The sequence below is a fragment of the Accipiter gentilis genome, chromosome 34 (genome assembly GCF_929443795.1).
Source record: "Accipiter gentilis chromosome 34, bAccGen1.1, whole genome shotgun sequence".
NCBI classification, from domain to species: Eukaryota; Metazoa; Chordata; class Aves; order Accipitriformes; family Accipitridae; genus Astur; species Astur gentilis.
In genome coordinates this window covers 8,746,070-8,764,970 of record NC_064913.1, presented here as the reverse complement: position 1 = coordinate 8,764,970, position 18,901 = coordinate 8,746,070, and positions in this window count along the sequence as shown.

The following is an 18,901-nucleotide window of genomic DNA, read 5'->3' as shown; positions in this document are numbered from 1 at the left end:
TTTGCTATCCTGTTTTGAATCACAGAGAGCAAAATTTACATCTAGTTGTCAATGTCAGCGAGATACTACTCCAAAATTCAAAAATGACATGACACTGAGTCAAAGGTGTACACATGAACATATATATAAGTGGGATAAAAGCATTTTGTAATCATAGGTGACTGTATCTTAGACACAAGAAATGTCAGAGAACCAATTAATATAAATTATTGCCACAAGGTATGATCAGGAAGGTCAGAATGAAAAATGACTGATGTTAGAGGAACACAATATACGTTTAGAACTGGCTAGTTTTTCTATGACAAAAATCTCCAGATGTCAAAGTTGTTTCCATTTCAAGGATCTGACAAAACCAAACCAAACCAAAACAAAACAAAAAAAACACCAAAAATAATGAAAAAAGAAAACCTAAACCCACCTGAAACCATCATGGATGTTTTTAATTTTAAAAAGTCCCATATAAATGAAAAACAGAGACCACATAATGGTCTGACAATTTGAAAGAAAACAAAAGTAAATAAAAGTGTCATAAAAATATTATGAATAGTACAAGTTTTCAAAAACTCAATAAGCTTCAAAGACATTTTATTTTCTAAACTACATAATTTTTCAATTAATAAAAGTATTTGAAACACATCAACGAGTTCAATACTTTAAACAGATATGGAAAAGTTACCTCCATTCCGAAAATGAAGAGACTGAGTTAAAAAAATGACTGTTGACCTAACACGGAACAGCTCTGAACTATAAATCCAAATCACAGGACTGCTTTTATTTTAGCATGTTACCCCCATATTTGTCCCATGCTTTCTCTGAGGTTTCTCTCTGGCGACGTTCTGACTCTCCAGTGCCCTAGCCTCAGTAGGCAGGTGGGAAGGAGGTTTTCATGGAGGCTAACCCCCCCTGTGGCATCTAGGCCACCCTGTGAAGTGGGGGGTGTGATTGCAGTTCCTGGAGACTGCAGAAGGCCAGGTCCCAGGTTTCTCCCTTCCTGAAGGAGAGCGAGCTCTCACCTGTAATTTGATGGGAAAATAAGGAGCATGAGCTCACTGGTTTGAGTTGTGCTCTGTGTGATCACTGAGCGTTAGTTTTAAAAGAGGTTTAGATAAGTCTTTGAGTATGTAACAATGAGGAACCTTGTCTCTGAATTCCAGAATGCCTTGGGGAAAAAAAATTGTCACCTGAATACACAGCACACAAAAAAAATGAAGCAGGAATGCTTCTAGGTATGCTCATTGAACAACTTCTGACACTTAATGTAAATCTAGGTATTTATGATACCTAAGGTGTCTAAGTGGGCTAGAGACAATTTCTGGGTTTCTCTTCTAAGAATATGTGCTGACATTGTGCTTTATGTGTTTAAGTGTTTTCTTGAATCTCACCTTAAGTAACTTACCTGGTATCATAGGAGAGCCAAGAACAAAATCCAGCTCCCTTTCCCAATTTCTGCATCAGAAGCGCATTCTTTCTTTCTAAGGACTACACATGTTATCTAAGTAAAAAAAAAAAAAAAAAAAACAGTTGAAGGAAATTCAGAGATATAAGAAATGGCTGGCAGAATACTCCAAGGGAAGCTTTATAAAGAATAAACTAATCAGTTTTCTTAAGTGCACGATCAAAAGAAATGAAAAAAAAAAGTGATAAATGCAGCCTAAAACTCATAACTCGTGATATTCTCACTAGACCTTTCACCACACTTGCACTTTTTTGTTTGTTTTTGTTTGCTGAACTCAGGGAGAATATTGGCCAGCAGCCTGAATCAAGAAATTGCTTGGATGCTTCCCAGGAATACACAAAGATTTGCAAATGCCTTTCACTGCAAGTGAGGAGGCCAACAGAAGTACGTAGAGGAAGAGAAGGTGGTTTAATGGCTGAATCACATTGTGCTGTGTTGGTAAATTACTCCATAACGTATCTTGGGTTCTTTTTTACTTTTTTTTTTTTTTTTTTTCATAAAGAGAATAAAGACAAATATAAAGAAGTCAGAAAAGAAGTCAGAAGTAGTGTCAAGCAGATGGGTAGATTTACAGATGAAGCTCAGTAATGCTTTATGTCAGTAAAACCTTTTCTATTATTTGCTTTCATCCAGTAACTCACAGAAGGTCAGCAAGCGTGTGGATGATATTATTTCCTTCTTAATGTTTAAGAAATAATAATTATGACATCTTCCATAAAATACAAGCAATATCATTACCTACTCTTCCTGCATGAAGTTGATTATTTGACATTATTTGCTTGACATGATGTGAAGGAACTGCAAGTCAACTCTAACTCTGAAGTTTTGGAATTTTCATACTATTTGAAGATCTGTGATCAATCTCAGAAAGTCTTTACTGTGAATACACCCTAAACATCACACTTTTAAGAATTTTTGCAGGATGCACCTGTGTCTGTTGGATGTCTTTGTAGCTAAGCCATGTTCTTTCCTCCAGTCTTGGTCTCTTCAGCCCCTTTCTAATGGCTTCCTGGAATACGGTACTTCTCCTTGCATACCTAGAAAAAGTGTCTTTCTTTTCATTGCCTTGAATCTTGGCTGCATGTTTGAGCCATGCTCTTCTGCGGGGCCTCTCAGGTGCTGCTGCCATCTTCCTGCCCCCCATGACCCCATTCTTACCCCCTTTTTCCCTGGACTCTTCTCCCAGGTCCAGGTACTCAGCCCACTTTGGGAAAGTGCAGTCACTGCCCTCCTAAAAAAACTCAGATTGGCTCTGCGCAACACATTTCTGTCTACTACCCCCAGACTTTCAACAGTATAAAACATAGTTAGAAGAGGTAATTAGGGAACAAATAAAATTATATCACCCAAAAAGATGCCATCTATCACATCTGGTTTTGATTTAGTGTTACAGACTTGTCTGATTAGTTTAACCTGTCATGATTAAACTCTGTCATGAGTTTTTCATGATTAATTTTCTCACCCGTTGTATTTTGAGCAATGCTGTTCTCTAAAACAAACTTTGTGTCCAGGAAACACTATCGTCACAAGAGATTGTTCCTTGGTTTTCAAGTATTCACCTAGTTCAGCTTTATACCCAAAGGAAAGCAAGGCTTAAGAGCATCTGGTACAGATATTAGGATTGGTACCTGATTGTAATTGTTTTAGCAGCATAATAGCAGCATAATTAGGTCTTTGTAGTTATTAAACAATTACAGTTGTCATCAATTTTAAATATTTTGCCTTAAACCTTAGTGGTTTATTGCTAATTGTGTGATTTGATATAAACTTAATCGGTTATGATGGCTGAATTAAATAATCACTGCATCTTATAAAACTATACCTCAGATAGAGTAGATTTCTTTAACAGATTTTTGTTCCTCTGGGAACAAGACAGAAATAACCACTGCAAGGATAAATATATCCCACTGAATTTAATCTTAACTCCGTTTTATCTAAATAATCAGAGCATTAAATGCAATGGTTAATAATAAATTAATGACACTAGGGAAAAGATCCAGACAGTAGTTGCCTTTTGGAATACTCCGTGTAGGGCTTAGTTATGGTTCCTATAATTGACTCTCCACAGGGGACAACCAAAAAGAGAAAAATAGTGGTGAGTGGGATGGCCAAGAAAGACACAAAAATTTGTTTCTTTGTCTTAAACGTAATGTAGAAACGTCACAACAAACTTCACCTGTGTGGTGGGCTGATCTTGCACTGAAGCCAGACACCCACCCAGCTGCTCTCCCAGTCCCCCTCCTCAACAGGACAGGGGAAGAAAATAGAATGAAAATGCTCATGAATCAAGATAAAGACAGGGAGATAGAGCACTTATATATTACTGTTACAGGCAAACCAGACTCAAATTGCAGAAGTTTATTAATTTCTTGACAGTTAAAATAGATTTGGATGGGGAGAAACAAAGACAAAATTAAAACCTTTCTACCGCCCCCACCCCTTTTTCCCCAGACTCAGCTTCACTCCTTCACTCACAGATATTCTACCTCCCCCCGTAACCAGAGCATCACAGGGGGAGGAGGAACAGGGATTATGGTCAGCACGTAACAGCTCCTCTCTGCCTCCTCTTTCTCCTCACATTTTCCCCTGCTTCCCACGTGGGCTCATCTCCACAGGCTGCAGCTCCTGCCAGGGGCCTGCTCCTGTGCGGGCTCTCCACAGGCTGCAGCTTCCCTCAGGGTACATCCACCTGCTCCAACATCAGGTCCTCCACGAGCTGCCCGTGGAGATCTGCTCCAACGTGGTCCTTTATGGGCTGCAGGGGGACAGCCTGCCTCGCCGTGGTCTTCATCACCACGGGCTGCAGGGGAATCTCTGCTCCGGCACCCGGAGCACCTCCTCCCCCTCTCTGACCTTGGTGTTTGCAAGGCTGTTTCTCACAATGTTTTCTTGCTCCTTTCTGGTGTAATTGCTCTTTCCTAAATCCATTTTCCCAGAGGCATCACCACCCTGGCCGATGGGCTCAGCTGTGCCCGTGGTGGGAGCTCTGGAGGTGGCTGGATCCAGCTGTACCCAGCACGGGGCAGCCCCGGCCTCTCCTCACAGTTGCCACCCCTGCAACCCCCCACGGCCAGCACCTGGGCACGTACACCCAATTCAACCCGCCAGCCCTTCCAAAACTTTGAAATTGCAGAAACAGGTGGGAACTTATCAGGAAAAACGTTACTTTAGAAGGAAGATCAACATCACCTAAATCCCAAGCCTCATCTCGTACAAAGCCCACTACCAATAAGTCTCTCAACGGAGATAAGACTAGAGATGTGCGAGTAGCTGATGATTTGTTTCATCACGAAGGAAAAACAGTTTTAAAAAGGACCTTTTTTTGCTCATATCAAGGTTGGTTATAGGCTGAAGGGTTGTTTCTTTGCAGTAGGACAAAATTTATCCTCCTTTCCTCAAGTGTACTTTTCAGGTCTAATGAGATGTTTCCCTAAATTCAGAATAAATCATCTTGCTGCCTGGTAAGTGTGTGAAAACAGAGAAAGTGTTTGTCTCCAAAACAATTAGAGATAAAACTTTGTAATTTAGAAAATGTCATAAGAAAACTATTTGGTTTCTTTTAAGTAAGTTCCAGCCAGCTTCATGAATTTGGCATAAATTCACATAATTTCAGATGGTGCAGATGTTCTGCAAGTACAATGTTTTACAGCTGTACAAATGCTTTAGCTGTAGCCACCTTGCTCTGAGGAACTCCCTCACGCTTAAGCTGATGCCAAACGTGCGAGTGTCTTTCTACTGGTAAGAGTGAAGAAGGGCGGGCCTGGAAGTGGTTGTTACAGTCATCGAGCAGTGCCGGGAAGAGCAGGAAAGAGCGTAAAGGAAGATATATGGCAGACTTGGGATATTTTTCTCTTCTAAGGCTTTTATTCAGAAATGGCTTATTGAAAGTAATGTTCTTGTGCCAAGTTTAGACTGCTTAAAGGTGCCACTCCATTGAATTTTTCCCATAATATGCAAAACTTGCATTGACATTGAATTTCTGTTCCCCCTATCCATATTATATCTGTCATGTGTAACTACATGGATCACATCTAACCCCTCAACTAGACGTATCTTTATCGCAAATAGGTTACTAAGCTTCCTACGTTCTTTTACTTCTACATAAAAGCTTCACAGAGAAATCAGAGAACCTTGATATAGCAATTTTTTATGGACCAATATCCTTAAAATATGACCACAAACAATTTATGGAAGGACATAGAGGTTAAAGACTATGAATGCTAATTCAGGAAAAATGATGTCAAGATTGAAAAAAATTTTTTATCACATAAATCCTTACAATTCACAGACCTGAAATTGCAACAGTTACACATTCTGTTGGCTTTGATAATATATTACTTAATAGAAGCAGGAGTCTAATGAAGCTATTTCCATGAACTATACTAGTACAAATGCAGTGGCATGTATAAATTTAATTTAAATAAAATATATGGTAGAGAGTTATCACAATGGTTCTTTAATTTGGTTCATTTTAAATGATATTTTTATGGTTTTGACAGAATGGTCAGAAAATTACTATTGCTGAGCTGGACTTTATTTAGATATTTTGAAGGAGTAGTCTGTATTCTGAAGGGTTTTAGTCAGCCCATTCCATTTCAGTATCAGATAAGTTCAGGAACTCTGAGAGACAGATAGAAATAAGATAGGAATTCTATTCCAGGGAAAGATAAGAACAAGACAGAGGTCTTAAAGCCTGGCTGTATTTTTATTTTGCAGCTGATGAAGAAAGAAAGAGCCCTCCTGAGAATAAAGGATTACTGCATTAGTAATTTTGCAGTCCACACGATGGTGGGATAATGAACTAGAAAGACTGGCATTACCTTTCACAAATATTTGAGGAGAAAACCATTTCAGACAATGTAGCCATCGATTTAGTAGGCACCACACATTCAATAAAGTGCTTAAGCTTTTAACTTTAGACATATGTCTAAATGCCACGGTGAGTGCTTTGCAGAACAGTGATGCACTTAAGTATAAGCTTAAATGCTTTGCTCATCTGGGACTTTAATGAATACCTCTCTGATAATCTTGACCTAATATAGAATGATCACTTTCTCTAGGGATTACTAGCAGTTCAGTTAAATTCTGTTTTTTCTCGACTGCAGATGTGAAATAAAATCCTTTAGAGACTGAGTGTAAACCACAAATTATGCCTCAGAGACATGAACTGAAGTCTGAGATAAGAAAAGCTTGGATTTTTATGCACACAGGCACCCAAACTCAGGGGAAGAAATATAATGCCGCTTGCATTTTCAAAGTTCACGTGACTTCTGTGAAATTTCCTTTTGTGTTTACTACCTCCTATTCTTTGAGTAATTAGTTTCTTGGCATAAGGCACATCAATGACAATCAAAATAAACTATTCCTTTGAAGATTGTACTATAAAAGAAGAAAGGAAACAGGATTCGCAGTTTAAAAACTTTATGGCATGAAAGACTCTTCTAGTGTGTTACTTACTTGTTTTGCTCAGCCAGACGCAGAAAGTTCCAACAAACAGGTTAACTGCCCCTTTCCCTAACACATCCAGTCTTTCCTTCTGTAGCAGGTATAACTCTCCATTGATTCTTACAAAGGGAGAAACAGAAGCTGAAGTAAATGAAGCATGTTATTGCATATGTTCCCAAATATCTGAAAATCAGAACCAGTTCACGTGGCTCTAAAAATTGATTAAAACAAGTTAAAAGAAAGACCTTAAACGAGTAAGAACTCTGCATCCAATAAGACCTGCCAATTAAGGTAGCATTTAATCTTGGGAAGGAAAAACAGTCTACTTCCATATGCTTTGTCAGCCATACAATAATCCTGCAATAACAATGAAAAATGTAGTGCAGAGTTTTTAACTTTGAAATTTTTATATTTATTTGCACAAAAAATGTACTTTTTGCTTTGCTTTAACAGGTAGCATCTTGCAGACTAGCTTGATAGAGGCAGTATCCACAGACATAAGAATAATCTTGCACCTCATCTCAGACTGTTTTCAAACAGTACTTGGAATTGCTGTGTACGGACACACATGTGCAAATTAGCTGTATTTCTTATAGCATAGTCTGTATGTCCACCAGTTCTGAAATGCAGACATAGACTTTGAAATAGGATCATTTGAAAGAAAAGTACAAAATTATTTTATGACCTGGAATTTCTTTAAACCATTTATTTTTATCTGCAATTATTTCTTAAGAAAAAAGAAAAAAGAAAAGAAAAAGCAAGAAAAATTATGATGGACAGACATGTAGCAGTTTTTCCTAAGTCTTTTGGTTGTGTTACTCTTTGCTTATCATTGCAGCTTTTCAGAAATCGGTTTTGCAGGAAATACATTGGAAACAGCAAGGGGGAATAAAATCTTAAGGGGAGGAAGCTTATAGACTTTGAAATGAGCAAGGAGTTAAAGTGCTATCAAAGACTATCTAAATAGCAAACCTTGGAAATATCTGCTAAACTGAATAAAATGGTTCTTTTGCCACTGCTCATCACTAAAAGTTTTATAAAATGACTGCAAAGTGGTTTGAAAGTGCTACCTCACCATATTTCAGCATTTTGCCGTCTCACTGCAGTCAACTTTGAAGTAACAGTCTATAATACTTGGGAAGAGAAAACCAGGCCCACAAAGTTTGCAGTCAGCAGACTAAGCAGCAGTGCAGCTATTTACCTTACCGTGATATCATGTCAGTTATAGTAAACAAGGACACACGAAGATCCAAAATCATTCCAGTGTACATATATATGTGTGTGTATATATATATATATGTGCAATCTTCCCATTCCTGTACAACCTCAGATGACAGCGTTTGGGGGTTTTGGGGTGCTTTTCAGTAACTACCATAAGTGTTCTGATGTCATTTCAGTTTGACCTTGCCAGACTGGTATATCCAAACACAAGCAGAATGCTTTTGACTTCTTTTGGTGTGTTTACTCAATTTGCAGTGTTAATACAAGGAGTGGGGTGGGGAAGGGAAGAAGAGAGGGAAGACAGTATTGATAACAATCTTCCACCTAATTGCTCAATGTATCTTGTAAATGTGTGATTTACAGCTCACAGATATAACTGATCTTTTAATTTGTCACATTAATATTGATATAGACTACTTTTTTCATTGTTAAATACATTATAAAGTGTAGGTGTTTGTAATCTCGGGGTACGAACTTTTCAGTTTAATTGTCCAAACTTAAAATTTTGAAAGAAAAATCATCAGTATGCCTACAGAGAATCTCAGTTTATTATGAAAGTTCCTAACAAATTTCTGTATAGTCATACAAAATTTTTGCCCTTGCAATGAGTCTTAGCACCACATGACAACACGCATGACTTTGGAGTTTACAGTGACCTTTCCTCTTTTCTGATGAGTTTGTGAGTTCACGGGTTTGGGGTAAACCTGGCAGAGAGCTGCCTCAGAAAAATGGAGGAAATCTGTGTTACAGTGCTTCCTTGATCCACCTACTGTGAACTCTGGAAGCAACTCAATGTAGACTCCTGTCAGATTCACCACAGCCAACAGAGAGGAAAGTAAAACCAACAGGTATGCGTTCTTCAGGCTGGAATTAGGTTATTACAGTGTATATTGCCAACACTGTTTCCAAAGTCCTTTTTTTCCTTCTCTGACAGAAATTCTGGTTTACAAGGAGTTTCAATGTATTTGGTTTGATTTATAAAAAAGCAAAATTTTAAAGCATACATATTTGTTCTTAAAACAGAAAGTCTAATTTTCCAACAAGCTTCACCAGTTTGGAAATACTGCCTAAAGAGTGAGAGGTGAGTTAATATCATTATTAACTAATCACTCTTTGGCAATTCAAGGGAGTTAGAAAGCTCTTTCTCTACTCCCTGTCCATACTAAAGGGACAAACATGGCAGAAAAATATTCCTCCTGTTGACATCCAGTAGTCCTTTAGTAATTAACTATAGTCATGTCCCTTTTAATGAGGCAAGACTTAAGCCTGCACGGACTGAACAGTCTGACCTGATTCAACAAAGCATTTTAACACGCACTTAACATTATACATGTGTAGTGCCTTTGAAGTAGGCATGGGGTTGAAGTTGATACAACTCATTCTTAAATCTGCTGCCAATTCAATATTGTTCTACAATGTATATTTTCTAACAAAGAAAAAGCTCCATCCATCTTCTTTGGCTTATTCTCCAGTCCATTTCTACATATTAAGTAGTATTTGTGATATTAAGCCTGAGTCTGCTGCGTCTTACATTGAATCCCTTATTCCTTTTGTTAACCTTTAACTTTATATACTTCAAATTAGTTTTAACATAAACAAACTCTTTATCTGTTATGTAGTAACCTGGACGTATTTGGTGATTAATTCAGGCATGATTTTTTTTTCCAGGTTCCAAAACATCTTTATGCTTATGTATCCAACTACAGGTAAAAATCAAACATATTAGTTCCCTAATTCCAGGGGCTGGCAACTGACTTGTATGATTTAGCATATTATTTTTATGGATGAGGGTGATACACAGAAATCTCCACAGATTTGCATATGTTGCAGAAAGAAGTTAAATTGCATAGTCTCGAACAGCAAGAAGGTGGCTGATAAATTGATCACAAATTGTTTGCAAGAATTCCAGATTAGCTTAATTTTATAAGAATGTTTTTACTGATAAAAATTTGTTTTAATAGTAACAGGAACATTTTCTTTGATTTTGCCAAATAGATGGGGATATGTACAAAGAAAAAAACCCCATATTTCTAGCTTTTCAGCAAAAAGTGAGAATACAAAAACACTGTGAGAATTTAAGGCAAAAAATACATTTTCTTTTTTCTTTCTCTCTTTTCTAAACATCATACTTTCCCACTTTTAATTTACTCTAAGGGACTATATCTATTATTAGTGAATAAAAAATTTTCTTGCTCAAAACAAGTGATTAAAATCAGCAGTTTGAACCTTCTCTTGTAAGTATATTCATGTTTGTGTGGAAAAATAAATATGAAAGATCTCTTCCATCCTGTGGAATTTGTGCCCATACGATCCATCTGGAGTTTCAGGCAAAAACTGGTCTGCAGCAGCAGCACGTCTTTCTGGCAAGCTGCTTTTCTGGCTTTTAAACTATTTTCTAAGCAAACCTCCAAAAATTTGATACAGAGTGACAAGCTGAGGGGACTTTTGGACTAGCGATTAACCAAAGCAGGCCACCTTTTGCTAATTAATATCCCTTCTGCTAGTAATTTTTTCTTTCTAGCATTAAAGTGTTGTTACAGTTCTCAGTTGTATGTCAATGCTGCATTAAGCTGATATTACAGTAATCAACGCTGAAAGGCCCCAGATGTATTGTGGAGGAGAAAAAGGAAGCCTTTTATCAAAAGCCAGTTCCTGCTTCCTGAACTACGATACAGCTTCTAAAGTTTCCCTCCAGATAATAGACCGCAGTCAGAGCTCAGAATATGGGAGAAGGGAAACACACACGTACATGCACATATACTAAACAGAGTACAATTCTCCTCACATAGAAGCAGATGTAGCAAGTGAGGTGCACCAGCTAAATGAAAGCAAATAAAGATAATTTCCCCGAATCTAGTCAAAAATCTACAGAACAGCAATGCAATTGAACTGTTTCTGGAAACAAGAATAAGTTCTGTTTGAGTGAAGGTGCCGTAAAAAGAGGCAATCTTTAATGTCATAGTAGTATTTGATACAATGGCACTCTTCATGTTAACTTGGAAGGTCAAGATATGAAAAAAAAAAAAAAAAAAACCAACAAAAAAAGACATTCTAGGCTTAGAAAATGTTTTGTGCTCTTTGACAAATATTCCAATGGGGTTTGAATGAGTTTAACTATAGTACTGCCTAATTCCATCACATAAAATTACATACACACCAAATACTAAAGAAAATGAGTGATTTTGTGTTATTTTTAGCTTTGTGAATTTTTCCTCCACTTTTATTCATTTCACCTTTGAGACTTAAGGTAAACTCCAAGCAGAGACCAGAAAAGCAAATCATTTCCTTTTAATTACTCCTCCAGGAAATCAGTTAATGGAGGTTCACCCTGGGTCATGTAAAACTGCTATCACAAATCTTTAAGCCACAAATGAACTAGGAGAAGAAATCTGTCTGCCACACATGGTGTGACTTTGGGTCATTTTTTCCAGGTGCTTCTTTCACTAATTGATAAAGAGTAACAAATGCTCTATGTTTGGCAAAAAAAAAAAAAAAAAAAAAAAAAAAAAAGAAAAAAAGAAAAAAAAAGACCAATACATTCACATTCTCCTCCCTATATAACTCATATCCTCTGCTTTTCCCATAATTATGTCATTTGATACAAAACCATTATTGTGTATATTAAAAGGATTAAAAACTGGCTGATATGTTTCAGAAATTAATTGTTAATAGGGAATCATCTTGAAACAGGTGTACTCCCTGTGGGTCCTAAAGGGATCCCTTTATATACTCTGTTGTTTAATTCCTTCACTGGAGGAAAACCTGATATGTTCTTGCTGCTAAAGTTAATAGATGACAAATGGATTTCAAAAGAAGCAAGTAAAGGGGAAGAGAGGGGAAAAAGAACCCAAACCAAGGAACCCAACAGAGTAATTCAGACAGCTTGATAACATGGGCACAAATATACAACTCCTCTCTTAATATGATGAGCTGTAAAGCAAGAAATCTACCCAGGGAGGCAAGGGTTCTGGCAGGGATTAGAAAGGTCATGTTAGGTAATGAGCCAAACATGAGCTCTCACTACAGATCTATAGCCGAAAGGGCTAAGAAAATCCTTGGATGTTTAAAGAGAGGACTATCAATTAGAAAGGATACATTACCTTTGTATTTGGCAATCATGCAACTGCAATTGCAAAGCTTTTTCCACTTTTTGGAGGTCTAGAAAGATGTTGATTGGTTGCAGAGAGTTCAAAGCAGTAGCGTGAGATTGATTAAAAGACTGGAAAATGTGCATTACAGTGAAAGACCTGAGGAGCTAAATCTGTTTATCCTAACAACAGTAAGAAGAGATCTAATCATAGTGTGTAAGTATTTAAATGGAAAAAGAATGTTGTTAACAGAGACTTCTCAGTCCACTTGTAAGTATAATAAGATAAAATGGCTTCAAGTGAAAACCAGACCATTTCAATCGCCAGCTAGAGCGAATCCAGGAGAAAATTAAGAAAACAAGAAGTATGTCTCCAAGCATTACATTGTCTTTGTAAAGAAAGGGAAATGTGTCACTAGTAGTTTTCATCTCTTTTGACACTGTACAGCAACTGAATTTATGAGAAGAGAGCTATTTAATGAAGACTTTAGACAAATTTTGTTGTGAAGAGTGACAAATCCAATGTCTTAATAGGATTCGAGAATGAAAGAGGTATCATGGACCGTTTACAAAAATAAAAAATAACAAACAAGATATTGGCATGCAATACACAGGGAGCCAAAATGAATAAACAAATAAAACCAAAGCAAAGAAGAGGAAATTGTTCAATTCGTAAATTTCTGTTCAATTTCTGTTTCATACCTCAGGCATGAATATGAGAATACAGTGTGAGTTGTAGTAATCCAAGTGTGATTGACAATCTGTTCATCTTCCTGTCTTACATACTAAATTTGTGGTGCAAAGATCTCACTGGTAGGAATCATTGAATGTTCAAGCTGAATTCCATGAACAAATATAATATTTCTGTTTTTCTCCAATATATGGGCCAACCTTCACGTTTTTTTGCAAGTCTGTGGTCATTGTGCAATTCACGAAATGTTTCATGTTCAATGCAAATATTTCCTGCCCAAAGGCCATACCCTTCAATGATATGAATCACTGTGCTTATTCAATGAACCTGCTGTGCTGCTGGGCGTAATACTTGAGACTTCTCTAGATTTCAATAGAATATATTTTCATGAGTCCCATTGGATTCCCATGAAATCTTGACTCTTCCCCTTTGCTACTGCACTTGGCAAAGACCCACTATGTACTTACCGTGTAAGAAATGGAGTACCTTTCAAAAACACAATAAATTCTAAGTCCAAGCGATACGATAAAGCATCTGCTCATTTAGTTCAACGTATATACGGTCAGAGTCCCATCTTACTGTTTTTCTGACCTAACATTGGTCTATTGTTGGTCAGACATACTTTGAAAGATATGTGAAACTGTTTTAAGAACCACAGGATAGGGCAGCACTGTATAAACACTTCTCAGTCTTCTAAATCCTTATTCAATTAGCTAAATGTGAAAAATAGTGTGATGATAATAACTGCCTTGACTGAAAAGACAAACACACATGCATCAGCGTATTTCATTGGTAGATAAATCCTCCGAACATTGCTGCAAAAGCCACCAACAAGGTCAATTCACATTCAGTAACCATGGAATTACAGTCTTTCAGGGAATTGCTTTGCGCTGACCAGGATCTAAATTTCTTTTTAAAGTTAAAATTGAGTTATTCTTCCCCTTGATTGTAAAACAGGCTTTCATATTGGTGATAAATGCAATATGAATGATTCATGGTTCTTCTGAAATGGAAAGATAAGCAACATCATAAAGAAATGGGGCATTAACATTAACGCTTTATTATACAAGACAGTATCAAAACTTTATATTCATGGGAATAAAGACATTGTTCAGTCCCTTTAGAGGATGAAGATTCTTTTTTTAATCAAATGAGGGGAGTGTGGCTACAATCTTTGAAAAGCAGACAATGTACATTCTCACATACGGAATAATGAAATACCCTAATTGAATAGTTATATTAATTAGCCAGTGGTAATCAGTGGATTCAGCTAAAAGATGCATTAAATAAATTGATGGTGGGAGGACCGGAAAAAGAAAACCAAGAAAAAAAACCCCTTGCCTAAATAATCCCCTTCTATTCTTAGATAGCACCCCTAGAATTTGCTTTTCTATGTTCTTCCTGCTTCCTTAGTTTGTAAATGAAAAAAGTGTGAAATCAGAAGGATTTCATGATAAGAAACCATGCAATACTATCCTGGAAGCAAACAGGTGCAATTAAAATGATGGATTTCCGTCATATACAAAAAAGGCTTGAACAGCATAGTCTCAAACAATTTAGTCTTAAGAGCTATTCTTTGCCAACTGCTCTTGTCTTCCTGTATATCAAAAATACTGGACTAACGCCGAGGGCTCTTGCTGCATTGCTAACAATATACAAATGGTTCACAGACTGAAAGTGGAAAATATCAGGAGAGAGAGGAAAAAGAAATGGAACTTCAAATCCATTTCAACAATAATATGAGAAAATAAGATACTTTATGTCTGGAATTTTGGAAAAGCCAGAACATAACAAAAGTTTGGTTGTTGTAAGAATTTCTTCTGCTGCTTAATATTTAAGGCTTATATATTTAAAACAGATGAGTGTTCATTTTTATAGTTTCCAAATGTGAAAAGCTGGAAATAATTAAGCTGTTATTTTCACAACATCTCATTTAAGCAAATAAATTTTTTCTTTGTTACAGCTAGGTGCTTAAAATAAAGCATTACCTTTTTTCAAACTGGCAGCAATTATAACCAGGTCTGGGGGAAGATCCTTGCACTAGGCTAGAAGATGTCTGAGAAACTTACTATAGCAAACTAAAATACAAGAATAAAAGATACAGCAGCTGCTGTATTTGATGGAAAGTACACAGTTGGATACTGCATAGCAAGCTTTTATCTGTGACTCTCATAAACTTAATGGAAGCAACTACTTCTGAATGGCTTCTTAAGGGCTAAACTGTCATTTTGTATTTTCCATGAGGATAATTTAAATGAGTAATAGCATTGTTCCTGGTAAACCTTACTCCTAGTGACTTCTATAATTAATCTGTAAATGATAAATCATATAAGAGGAAAGCATATTATTTGAACTACATTAAACATGAACTGAGAGAAAATTTGCAGTTTATACCTGATTAGGTATTAAAGGCTTTTTAGGTAAGTCCTTTTGGAAATTACCATAAAAAGCTAAGGTAAAAGTCTGGTCTTAAAGAATCACAGACTGGTTGAGGTTGGAAAGGACCTCTGGAGGTCATCTTTCCCAACCCCCCTGCTCAAGCAAGGCCACCTAGGGCCAGTTGCCCAAGACTCTGTCCAGACAGCTTTTGAATATCTCCAAGGATGAAGACTCCACAACCGCTCTGGGCAGCCTTGCCAGTGCTCAGTCACCCTCATATGAAAAAAGTTTTTCCTGATGTTCAGAGGGAACCTCCCATGTTTCAGATAGTCCTCAATGCCTCTCGTCCTGTCACTGGGCACCACTGAAAAGAGCCTGTCTCCATCCTCTTTGCACCTTCCATCAGGTATTTATACACATTGATAAGATCCTCCCCGAGCCTTCTCTTCCCTAAGCTAAACAGTGCCATCTCTCTCAGCCTTTCCTCATAGATGCTCCAGTCTCTTAATCATCAGTTCGTTGGACTCTTTCTAGTAGCTCTTTATGTCTCTTCTACTGGGGAACCCAGAACTGGACACAGTGCTCCAGGTGCGGCCTCACCAGTGCTGAATAGATGGGAAGGATTCCCTCCCTTGACCTGCTGGCGATGCTGGACACTGTTAGCCTTTTTTGCCACAAGGACACATTGTTGGCTTATGTTCAGCTTGGTGTCCACCAGGACCCTCAGGTCCTTTTCTGCCAACTTGCTTTCCAGATGTACTGGTGCCTGGGATTGTTCCTCCCAAAGTGCAGGACATTGCACTTCCTTTTGTTCGAGGGAAGCCTGCTTGCAAGAACTGATTTCAAGTATGTTGGGAATGTCATCTATGGAAGGGTGTCATTTTGGGCCAAAGCTTGCTGTCTGGAGATTGCCTATAATTTTCCTTGCTTCAGATCTATAGACATATTAATAAGATATGGGGAAATGGTTAGCGACCTGCTACACCACTTAGACACACAAGTCTATGAGGCCGGATGGGATCCACCCAAGGGTACTGAGGGAGCTGGCAGAAGTGCTTGCCAAGCCACTTTCAATCATTTATCAGCAGTCCTGGCTAACTGGGGAGGCCCCAGTTGACTGGAGGTTAGCAATCCTGACACCCATCTACAAGAAGGGCTGGAAGGAGGATCCAGAGAACTACAGGGCTGTCAGTCTGACCTCGGTGCCAGGGAAGGTTATGGAGCAGATCACCTTGAGTGCCATCACACAGCATGTACAGGACAACCAGGTGATCAGGACAAGTCAGCATGGGTTTATGAAAAGCAGGTCCTGCTTGTCTAACCTGGTCTCCTTCTATGACAAGGTGATCCACTTAGTGGATGAGGGAAAGGCTGTGGATGTTGTCTACCTAGGCTTTAGTAAAGTCTTTGACACCATTTCCCACACCATTTTCCTGGAGAAACTGGCTGCTCATGGCTTAGATGGGCATACTGTTCGCTGGGTAAAAAACTGGCTGGATGGCTGAGCCGAAAGAGTGGCGGTGAATGGAGTTAAATCCAGTTGGTGGCTGGTCACAAGTGGTGTTCCCCAGGGCTCAGAATTGGGGCCCATTCTGTTATCTTTATCAAGGATATGGACAAGGAGATCAAGTGCACCCTCAGTCAGTTTGCAGATGCCACCAATTTGGGCAGGAGGGTTCATCTGCTTGAGGGTAGGAAGGCTCTACAGAGGGATCTGGACAGGCTGGATCAATGGGCTGAGGCCAGCTGTATGAGGTTCAACAAGGCTCAGTGCTGGGTCCTTGCACCTGGGTCACAACAACCCCATGAAATGCTACAGGCTTGGGGAAGAGTGGCTGGAAAGCTGCCTGGCAGAAAAGGACCTGGGGACGTTGGTCAACAGCCGGCTGAGTATGAGCCAGCAGTGTGCCCAGGTGGCCAAGAAGGCCAACGGCATCCTGGCCTGCATCAGAACTAGTGTGGCCAGCAGGAGCAGGGCAGTGATCGTTCCCCTGTACTTGGCACAGGTGAGGCCACACCTCGAGTCCTGTGTTCAGTTTTGGGCCCCTCATGACAAGAAGGACACTGAGGTGCTGGAACGTGTCCAGAGAAGGGCAACGGAGCCGGTAAGGGGCCTGGAGCACAAGTCTGATGAGGAGCAGCTGAGGGACCTGGGGTGGTTTAGCCTGGAGAAAAGGAGGTTGAGGGGAGACCTGATCGCTCTCTACAACAACCTGAAAGGAGGTTGTAGTGAGGTGGGTGCTGGTCTCTTCTGTCAGGTGGCTGGAGATAGGACAAGAAGTAATGGCCTGAAGTTGTGCCATGGGAGGTTTAGATTGGATATTAGGAAAAAATTCTTCACTGAGAGGGTTGTCAGGCATTGGACCAGGCTGCCCAGGGAAGTGGTTGAGTCACCATCCCTGGAGGTATTTCAAAGACAAGTAGATGTGACACTTAGGGACATGGTTTAGTGGTGGACTTAGCAGTACTAGGTTAATGGTTGGACTTCATGATCTTAAAGGTCTTTTCCAACCTAAACGATTCTATGATTCTTGATTTTAAATTGATTTCAACAGGATCAGAGTAACAGAGCATTTGGATCTTATTGTGATCTCGGGGTAGACTGAATACTGTAAGTATACTTCATGTGCTCTGATCTGTCTCATTCTGACACTGTATTTGAAACCTCTTGTACTGGAAAACAAAATTCCTTTTCCTGATATGAAATAAAGTGAGAAGGATTTGTCCATCTCCAACTAGAAACAAAAAAAGTCTAAATTTTGTTTATTTATGTCAGTCCAGTATGAATAATTACAAGGATGGAATTTATCACATTGTCATCATTTGATTAATAAATCAGCTTAGGTTAAACAGCTTTATTAATTCAAGATGTGGGTTCTTTCCCCTGAAAATCATAGAGTGTATTCTTGTCTTGGAAAGCGTGATGGAGCCCTGCTTTCCTGGAGATGGCTGAACACCTGCCTGGTGATGGGAAGTGGTGAATGAATTCCTTGTGTTGCTTTGCTTGTGTGCACAGCTTTTGCTTTGCCTATTAAACTGTCTTTATCTCAGCCCACGAGTTTTCTCACTTTTACTCTTCTGATTTTCTCCCCCATCCCACTGGAGGGGAGTGAGCAAGCGGCTGTGTGCTGCTTAGTTGCTGGCTGGGGTTAAACCACAACAGTTCTCAAGATGGTTAACAATAAACTGATAATCTTCCTAACACCACATGGCACTTAACAAAACACAGTAAAACTGATTTTTCAGTGTGTGGTTGGTGTTTTCTGTGAAATACTGTAAAGGATTCAGCAGCATTCATTCTATAAATATTTAATCACTGGCTTTGCTCTTTGCAGATTTTCATTTTTCTGGAGGCAGCATTTTGATGCAAGAAGCAGTGTTTTTCAATTTTTGTTCACCTTTTCTTATTAAGCTTCCAACCACTATTGTTATCATTCAGCTGTCTTTGCTTGTAAATCCAAATTCATACAGATTATGAATCTGTTACCAAAGTTTTAAGTGTGTATCATATTGTTATGCAACATTCTAGAAGTATCCAAGGTAAAACAAACCTGAAGGTAGAAGGACTTCACTTTATATACCGTCTACACCATCTTCATAAAAATCTGGAAATCATTGAGAC